This window comes from Pteropus medius, unplaced genomic scaffold, assembly GCF_902729225.1.
Source record: "Pteropus medius unplaced genomic scaffold, Ma_sr-lr_union100, whole genome shotgun sequence".
In the NCBI taxonomy this organism is placed as follows: Eukaryota; Metazoa; Chordata; class Mammalia; order Chiroptera; family Pteropodidae; genus Pteropus; species Pteropus medius.
In genome coordinates this window covers 1,753,459-1,762,922 of record NW_024354498.1, presented here as the reverse complement: position 1 = coordinate 1,762,922, position 9,464 = coordinate 1,753,459, and the positions used below count along the sequence as shown (strand labels likewise).

Genomic DNA, 9,464 nt, shown 5'->3' with positions numbered 1-9,464 from the left:
GTGTGCGCGCGCGCGCGTGCACGCGCGTTTTGCCCTGTTTTGCTTCTATTTAGCAAACTTATTTCAGCATGTTTTTCCTTTTCGAACATATAAATCTGCCTTTCGAATTCCCCTTTGTACCAGATTTCCCATCCTGCTGGCTCCCTAATTAATGCATACAACCTGTGACATGTATTCATTCTATATTTTCATTAGGGTTGTGTTTTGAAATGTAGTTTGTTTCAATGAAGACAAGACATGGATCTCACAAGACACCCAAGAAATTGAATCTCAGCACTTTAGTTCGTCCCATTTCACCTCTCTGGTGAACACATTTTAGAAGACTTAAACCAATGCATTTTGATTTCCCCCTTTAAATCCTATTTCCTGGTAGCCTTCTGACAGAGTCATCAAGCTTATTGTCCCAAGAAGGAAAGGACAGACAGGTGCTGCCCAGAGCAGAGGGTCTATTCATCACTCAGAGCTGATTTTCCTGACCTCTTTTTAGTAAGACGATGTGCATAAAACCCAGGCTTTTTAAAGAAAGGGATTTCTAAATAACAAAGCTTCCTTTTTAATTCGTAGACCCTGTGTGCAGAATAGAAGGGAGGCCCCCCAGGCCGTAAAGAAGAGGGGAAAAGTCTCCTCCACTCCCCACTTTTGGGTTCAGTTATAGGGAAAAGAAAGGGGGAATGGAGTCTGGGAGGGAGGTCACAAGACACAATTGTCCTGATAGCCTCCTCCCAGGCTGGAGTACTAGGGCAGGAAGTATGTCAGCTATGCTGCTGGGAAAGCAGAAAACAGGAGGGTGCAGCTCTAAATCTTGCTTTGCTTCAGTGGGATTAACATCTGCCCTTTGCCCCTATGAACTCGGGGAAATCACACACCCCTCCCTCAAACACCCTGATGCCTTCTTGGAGAGGAGCAGAGAGAAGGGTGGAACTCTTATCTGTTAAGCACTTAACTGAGTCATCTAAGTAGAGGCTGTTTTCCTACAAAGACATTTCGAAGTATACAATTAAACTGAGGTTAGTAAATTGGATTTGATCTTGTGCCCTCCCCCCACTTCTACCTAGAAGATGGGAGAGATTATAAGGTAAATCAGAGCAGACTTAGAGATATAAGAATGCTACAATTTTAGCCCAACCTAATATGTGAGTAAATTTGAAAGGTTGCCACATATGTACATGTCGCATGCTCCCCCATCCTCTTTTTGCCATGCGCAATCAACAAATGCATTGTTCCTTTATGATTTCACAAAGGGCATGTCCTATTTTCTTGTGATTTCTGTTCTCCACTTAACACATCTGTGCACTTTCTACAATGCTTGTATCTAACAAGACCAAGTTGGCTACAGACTCCAGTAACAGGTGCCAGAAATATAACCACTGGGATTACAGATTTCTTGAGGTCTTCTTAGAGTTCTCTCAATATTTGCTTACCATATTTTGAGGCTGTGTTATCGGGTGCCATTTGCCAAATATAACCTGTTTTACCTACTTCCTGGTCCCCTCCAGATTGGATATGCCACGTGACTAATTGTGGAGCGTTTTGCTGCTGATGTGTGACTTTCCAGAGCTCCTTTCCCCCCGCTGGTGTGGCCGCTGGCAAAGTTTGAGGAGGTGGCTGATCTATCAGCCTGGGTATCTGAGTCTATGGTGAGCAGAGCTCCGAGATGACCTGTGATGGACATGTAGCATGAGTGGGAAATACAGCGCGTTGTTTCGGCTTTTTGTTACCACAACAGAACTCAGCCTGTCCTGAGACAGGTGTTTTAATGAAGGGAAGTGACTTACCAAAGATATTTATTTTCTCTAAAGGGAACGCTGCATGGTGCTTTCTTCTAATGGTTCATCTCTTTGTACGTGGATGTTTCTTTCATAGTGAAAGAAGTAAAGACAATTACGTGTTAACCTAAAAATAAAAAAGTCAAGGTGAGAGGCAACAAGTGTTTATCTGAGATCCAAAAGAACAGCTATTCTGAAAGCACCGATTCAGGCAGAAACCCAAATGGTGTTCTGATTAGGAGGTGAAGGCAAAAGATATTTATGAGATATAAAAGGGGGAAATTACATGAATAGAAGGAAGGAATTCCTATGGGTGTTAATAAGTTACGGAAGGAATTTCTATAGAGACAAATAAGCTAATGTGGAGGAGGAAAAATATTTTTCCTTCCTTTTACCTTTTAAGTTCTGGCTGTACTAATAATCAACATGAGACAGATTAACAGGACAAAAGTACAAAATTCATCGCATAAATACATACGGGGATTCCATACGACTATGAGACCTGAGGACACATTGGACAGTTGAGGCTTCCATGCCATCTTGAACTAAAGAGAAGGGGAGCGGTGGTGGTTGTGGTTTGGGACCTCAAAGGACAGGAAGGCAAGTCACATGGAGGTAGAAGAGCAAATGTTTGATAAAAAATGTGTTCTAGGTTATCTTTAACAATGGGACACAGAGAGTACTTTTATCAAAGGGGCCCTGCAAGGTTCCTCCTTGTAATAAAGGACACATTTGAATTAGAATTCTTAAGAAAAACCATGGCTAATTAAGATTAGCAGTCTTATCTTTGCCCTTAAAATTCAAGCCAATTATTTTTTGGAATCTATTCTACTAATTGTGTCAACAAATTTGGCTTCAATTTTATTCTAATATATATTTTCACTGTTGTAGCATGTCTTTCTTTATTCATGATGAACAACTCTTTCCGACACTGCAATACCTGAGTCATCGCTAAGGCAACCCTCGGGGCTCTATCCTGGAGCCTTCACTTATCGCAAGGTTATAAGGATTTTCTCATTTCCTGATTATGCTCCGTAACATGCCCTCCCAATGTCAGATATTTATTAAATATCTTTAACTGTTTCAATTTCATTGAAAAATGAAATTAATATGAAAATATCTGTCAAAGGGAAATTTAATAAATATCTGGCATAAAATAGTTTCCTCCTAGACCGTATTCAAAATTTCCTTAGATCAGTTAAGATGTTTTCAGTTGTGAATAGCAACATCCGACTACAAACAGGGAGTTTATTGTCTTACCTAACAAGAAGTCGAGAGGCAGATGGTCATCCCAGGCTAAACTGTGTCACCAGTGAGCCGGGCCCTTTCTTTCCCTATATGTTGCCATCCTCAGCATATTCAGTTTTGTCTACTGTTTAATGGCTGCAGTAGGGCCTCCACAATTCCCAGGGCTTATGAAATGACAGGAAGGAAGAGGTGGGAAAGAAAGTTCTCCTCAACTATCTTGCTTTCATCAAGATGGAAAAATCTTTCTAGAAGCCTCTAGAGAGAGTGCTGCTGAAAGGTTCATTGGCCAAACTTGGGCACATGGCCAGCCCTACTTGGAAGGAAGATGAGAGAGAAAGTATCTGGCAATTTTAGCCTCCGTTATGGGGAGCAGACCCTGCCAGACGGAGAAAGAGGGAGACGAATGGCTTTTGAGTAGGCGACCAAAAGAGTGTGCCAATTCATATTTTGGGAGAATATTCCTAATTTAAAAACCTGTGATATTACCAAAGTTCTAAGAGCATTCCAAGTAGCTGCCTCTTCTCTATATTTCCTGTTTTGACTTGACAATTTTAAATGGGCTCTAAGAAACCCAATTCAGCATGAGAAATATTTTATACTACATAAAACAACCACAAGTAGATTAAGGTAATAAGTAGGCTGTTTGAATAAAAGCCTGCTTGATTTCCATTTACTAAGGGAGATCTTCTGAAAACCTGTGTGTTGCTTTATGTCCACAGATCTTGCAGTGTTCAAAAAGATGTGCCAATGGCGTTCTTGTAGCAACATTAAGGAAAATCATTTAGTACCTTCTACAACTTTACTTTTTAGGTTGCATCCAGTTATTTCAAACCATCACTCTCCAAAGTGTGCTAAAGGCCATGGCTCAGAACTCTCCCGGGGCAAATCCTTCAGTCTGCATCTCTTCTGTACTTAGCAATTGATGTCCATTTTACTTTTACATTTATTTGCTGATAAGACATACGGTTTTCTTTAACTGTTTCAATTTCATTGAAAAATGAAATTAATATGAAAATATCTGTTAAAGGACATTAGTGTCCAAGCACTACATCTTTTCCACCTGTCATTCATATGGACATAACTAGAACATATTAAATAGAATTAAATATACTATATGTACCACATCAGTGTTTCTCAACTGGGATGACCATGCCCCCCAGGGGACATTTGGCAATGTGTAGAGATCCTTTTGATTGTCACAACAGGGGAGAAGATAGGGTGCCAATGGCATCTAGTAGATAGAAGCCAAGAATGAGGCCAGTCACCCTATAATTGACAAGACAGCTCACCGCAACAAAGAATGATGTGGCCCCACATGTCAACAGTGTCAGGGTTGAGAAACTCTGGACTACACCAAGTACTTTGATGCTTCAAATACAACACAAACTGGTTCTTTGTTCATTAGAATTCCTACACAGGAAAGAATGAATTATTATCGTTCTAAGTCATCTCAACAGTTTCTCAGGCGAAGTGTTGATTCTTATAAACTGCAAAATATTAGGTCGAAATCTAGCTTGTATGTAGTGTTTGTTTTGAATGAGAAATTCCATTTTTTGATGTTACAATATTTTCTTTTCATGCAAAGATAGAACTTAGACGGAGCCTTCCTTCCTGAAACGCCTTCTTTAAAAAATTGTGTTTTTTTCAGTCTGTCCGGAGGGTAAAGGTTTCAGAACAGGCCTCCCTAAGGTGTGCCACTTTGGCATGTGAATTATTTTGAGCTGAAGGCAATAGAGACCCTGTGGGCTCAAGGGAACCTTTTATCTCTCCCTTAAAGAATTTAAATTGCGGGCCTTGCACATAAGAGTTATCACTGTAAACAACATTTTATGGCCTAATTACTGAACATTTGCTCTTCCTATCTTTCTGCAGTGATTATCTCTTAATCCCCAAGGTGCCTTACCTCATCCTTAGCTCAGAATATTATATATACCTCATTTTCCCTTTCTGTTTCTGAACCCCGTGTATGTGGGGTTCCCATACATGCATATATAATTAAATTTGGTAATTTTCTCTTGTTAATCTGTCTCATCTCGATTTGATTATTTGACCAGCTGGAAGAACCTAGGAGGGTAGAGGAAAATTTGTTCTACCTGTGGTGAATCTGAACTTTACTAACATCGCAAAGAGTTCTCACCAAGGCATGAACTTAGATGTGTTTGGTATAAATTATATGGCTGTCAGAAAGTCACTTAAAAAACTTTCTCTGTGCCTCAGTATTTCCCTGTCTGTAGAATATACACCAACCTTGCTTGTAGAGATAATTTCAAAATATTTCACTTGGAAAGAAAGTCACCAACCAAATCTAAGATAGAAGATAACATCATGTTCATGTTAACCTTCCTATTGTTTATAATTTAAATGTTTTTTTATTTTTAATTGAGAGTTGGCAAACCTTTCTTGTCTTTGAAAGTCTGACTAGGGGAACACAGAGAAGGAAATTCGTTTTCTTTCTTCTTTCTTTAAGGAAGATTGTTCTATAGTCCATCAGGCTGTTCTAATATCTAGCCTATAATTTTTCATGATAAGATATGACACATTACAATGTAGATTGATATAACTAGTTTGGAAAGGAATTTATCGATATTTATCAACTAACCTCAAAAATGTCCATGGCCTTTGAAACAGTAATTTATTTTCTGGGCATTTATTCTAAAGAAATCATCCTAAATATACATGAGGCTTTATACAAGGAGATGTTCCTAAAAGTGTAGGTAACTGGAAACTATCTAATTGTCCAACAACCAAAATAGTGGAATGGATAGGTTAAATCGACTGACTTGACTCAGCTTTATGTCCACTTAAAGATATTAAAAATTATTTTTATAGGTCATATGTGATAACATGGGAAAATATTGTTAAAAAATAAAACAGAATCTGGAATTTTGTTCACTGCGTGATAATAATAGCATAAGAAAAGAAATCAAGCAAAATCCTATAAACTGGTATAATCAAAGCTGTTTACCCAAAAATTCCACTTCTGAGGGATGATCCCAGGGAAATGATTGACTGGAAGGAAAGTAACCACCATGAACAAAGGTAGAAATAACCATAATGGTTTTTAGTAAAAATGTGGAAACAACTCGTGTCCAACAATTCAAATATAAAGGATTAGTAAGATTGATTATGATACAACTATACAACAGAAAAATGAACAGCCAATAAATGATGTAGAAACATGTTCATTGACTTGACAATATATTCACAACATACATATTAAGTGAAAAAAAATGCCAGTTAAAAAGAGTACATACATTAAAAAGGTAAGAATGTTTACATGCATACAAGTCTGAAAGGATATTCTCCCCAAAGTTAGCTGGTTATCTTTGGTGGGACAATCGGGTAGTTTTTTTGTTTTTTTTTTTTCATTTCATACATATGCATTTTTTCATATTCCTATAGTAAGTATGAATACCTGCATTTAAAAAAAGAGAAAAGAAATACATCAAAATGTTAGCAATGCCTGCAGAATAGGACTATAGATCTTATTTACTTTTACATTTTGCTTCCTGTATTTTCCTGTGTGAAAAATAATATAAATAGAGCCACTTCAAAATGGAGTCAGAGCTCTCATCCCAAAGGAACTGCCTTGCACATCTTAGTCCACAAACCTTTGGAATGTTAAAACATTAGGGCAAAATACCTTTGAACTGGGCCTAAAGCAGCATTGTATTCCAAACAACTGTCTGTAAAGATAATAGGAAAGCAGACATTATGACCATGGGACTGAAAATTAAAGAACATTGTTTAGAATTAGCATCACTACATTAGTGAGTGGAAGCAGAGGTTGTCACCTTTTTTAGATATTGATTGTTTTAAGTTGATAGTTTTTAAGAAATGAAAGACTCAGGAAAAAACTTTGACCTTCTCCCTAACTGTGCAAAACAATTTGGATAAAGGACCTGCTCCAGAAAGGGAGCTATCATCCTAGATAATGATAGCTTAGTATAAACTAGTGTATGTTAGACAAGGAGGAACCTTGCAGGGCCCCTTTGATAAAAGTACTCTCTGTGTCCCATTGTTAAAGATAACCTAGAACACATTTTTTATCAAACATTTGCTCTTCTACCTCCATGTGACTTGCCTTCCTGTCCTTTGAGGTCCCAAACCACAACCACCACCGCTCCCCTTCTCTTTAGTTCAAGATGGCATGGAAGCCTCAACTGTCCAATGTGTCCTCAGGTCTCATAGTCGTATGGAATCCCCGTATGTATTTATGCGATGAATTTTGTACTTTTGTCCTGTTAATCTGTCTCATGTTGATTATTAGTACAGCCAGAACTTAAAAGGTAAAAGGAAGGAAAAATATTTTTCCTCCTCCACATTAGCTTATTTGTCTCTATAGAAATTCCTTCCGTAACTTATTAACACCCATAGGAATTCCTTCCTTCTATTCATGTAATTTCCCCCTTTTATATCTCATAAATATCTTTTGCCTTCACCTCCTAATCAGAACACCATTTGGGTTTCTGCCTGAATCGGTGCTTTCAGAATAGCTGTTCTTTTGGATCTCAGATAAACACTTGTTGCCTCTCACCTTGACTTTTTTATTTTTAGGTTAACACGTAATTGTCTTTACTTCTTTCACTATGAAAGAAACATCCACGTACAAAGAGATGAACCATTAGAAGAAAGCACCATGCAGCGTTCCCTTTAGAGAAAATAAATATCTTTGGTAAGTCACTTCCCTTCATTAAAACACCTGTCTCAGGACAGGCTGAGTTCTGTTGTGGTAACAAAAAGCCGAAACAACGCGCTGTATTTCCCACTCATGCTACATGTCCATCACAGGTCATCTCGGAGCTCTGCTCACCATAGACTCAGATACCCAGGCTGATAGATCAGCCACCTCCTCAAACTTTGCCAGCGGCCACACCAGCGGGGGGAAAGGAGCTCTGGAAAGTCACACATCAGCAGCAAAACGCTCCACAATTAGTCACGTGGCATATCCAATCTGGAGGGGACCAGGAAGTAGGTAAAACAGGTTATATTTGGCAAATGGCACCCGATAACACAGCCTCAAAATATGGTAAGCAAATATTGAGAGAACTCTAAGAAGACCTCAAGAAATCTGTAATCCCAGTGGTTATATTTCTGGCACCTGTTACTGGAGTCTGTAGCCAACTTGGTCTTGTTAGATACAAGCATTGTAGAAAGTGCACAGATGTGTTAAGTGGAGAACAGAAATCACAAGAAAATAGGACATGCCCTTTGTGAAATCATAAAGGAACAATGCATTTGTTGATTGCGCATGGCAAAAAGAGGATGGGGGAGCATGCGACATGTACATATGTGGCAACCTTTCAAATTTACTCACATATTAGGTTGGGCTAAAATTGTAGCATTCTTATATCTCTAAGTCTGCTCTGATTTACCTTATAATCTCTCCCATCTTCTAGGTAGAAGTGGGGGGAGGGCACAAGATCAAATCCAATTTACTAACCTCAGTTTAATTGTATACTTCGAAATGTCTTTGTAGGAAAACAGCCTCTACTTAGATGACTCAGTTAAGTGCTTAACAGATAAGAGTTCCACCCTTCTCTCTGCTCCTCTCCAAGAAGGCATCAGGGTGTTTGAGGGAGGGGTGTGTGATTTCCCCGAGTTCATAGGGGCAAAGGGCAGATGTTAATCCCACTGAAGCAAAGCAAGATTTAGAGCTGCACCCTCCTGTTTTCTGCTTTCCCAGCAGCATAGCTGACATACTTCCTGCCCTAGTACTCCAGCCTGGGAGGAGGCTATCAGGACAATTGTGTCTTGTGACCTCCCTCCCAGACTCCATTCCCCCTTTCTTTTCCCTATAACTGAACCCAAAAGTGGGGAGTGGAGGAGACTTTTCCCCTCTTCTTTACGGCCTGGGGGGCCTCCCTTCTATTCTGCACACAGGGTCTACGAATTAAAAAGGAAGCTTTGTTATTTAGAAATCCCTTTCTTTAAAAAGCCTGGGTTTTATGCACATCGTCTTACTAAAAAGAGGTCAGGAAAATCAGCTCTGAGTGATGAATAGACCCTCTGCTCTGGGCAGCACCTGTCTGTCCTTTCCTTCTTGGGACAATAAGCTTGATGACTCTGTCAGAAGGCTACCAGGAAATAGGATTTAAAGGGGGAAATCAAAATGCATTGGTTTAAGTCTTCTAAAATGTGTTCACCAGAGAGGTGAAATGGGACGAACTAAAGTGCTGAGATTCAATTTCTTGGGTGTCTTGTGAGATCCATGTCTTGTCTTCATTGAAACAAACTACATTTCAAAACACAACCCTAATGAAAATATAGAATGAATACATGTCACAGGTTGTATGCATTAATTAGGGAGCCAGCAGGATGGGAAATCTGGTACAAAGGGGAATTCGAAAGGCAGATTTATATGTTCGAAAAGGAAAAACATGCTGAAATAAGTTTGCTAAATAGAAGCAAAACAGGGCAAAACGCGCGTGCACGCGCGCGCGCGCACAC

The 9,464-nt window shown here is 39.2% G+C and overlaps 1 long non-coding RNA gene across 1 annotated transcript in view; it reads right to left on the bottom strand.

The window, feature by feature from the left end:
* Positions 1 to 9,432, bottom strand: part of LOC120594272 (uncharacterized) — a 19,712-nt gene extending 10,280 nt beyond the window's left edge. The window contains exons 1-6 of the long non-coding RNA XR_005650532.1: positions 8,458 to 9,432; positions 7,828 to 7,968; positions 6,269 to 6,429; positions 5,980 to 6,023; positions 4,304 to 4,424; positions 1,776 to 1,893 (exon numbers count right to left, since the gene is read on the bottom strand). This is a non-coding gene — a long non-coding RNA (uncharacterized LOC120594272). The remainder of the gene's footprint in view (positions 1 to 1,775; positions 1,894 to 4,303; positions 4,425 to 5,979; positions 6,024 to 6,268; positions 6,430 to 7,827; positions 7,969 to 8,457) is intronic.
* Between the last annotated feature and the right edge of the window lie 32 nt (positions 9,433 to 9,464).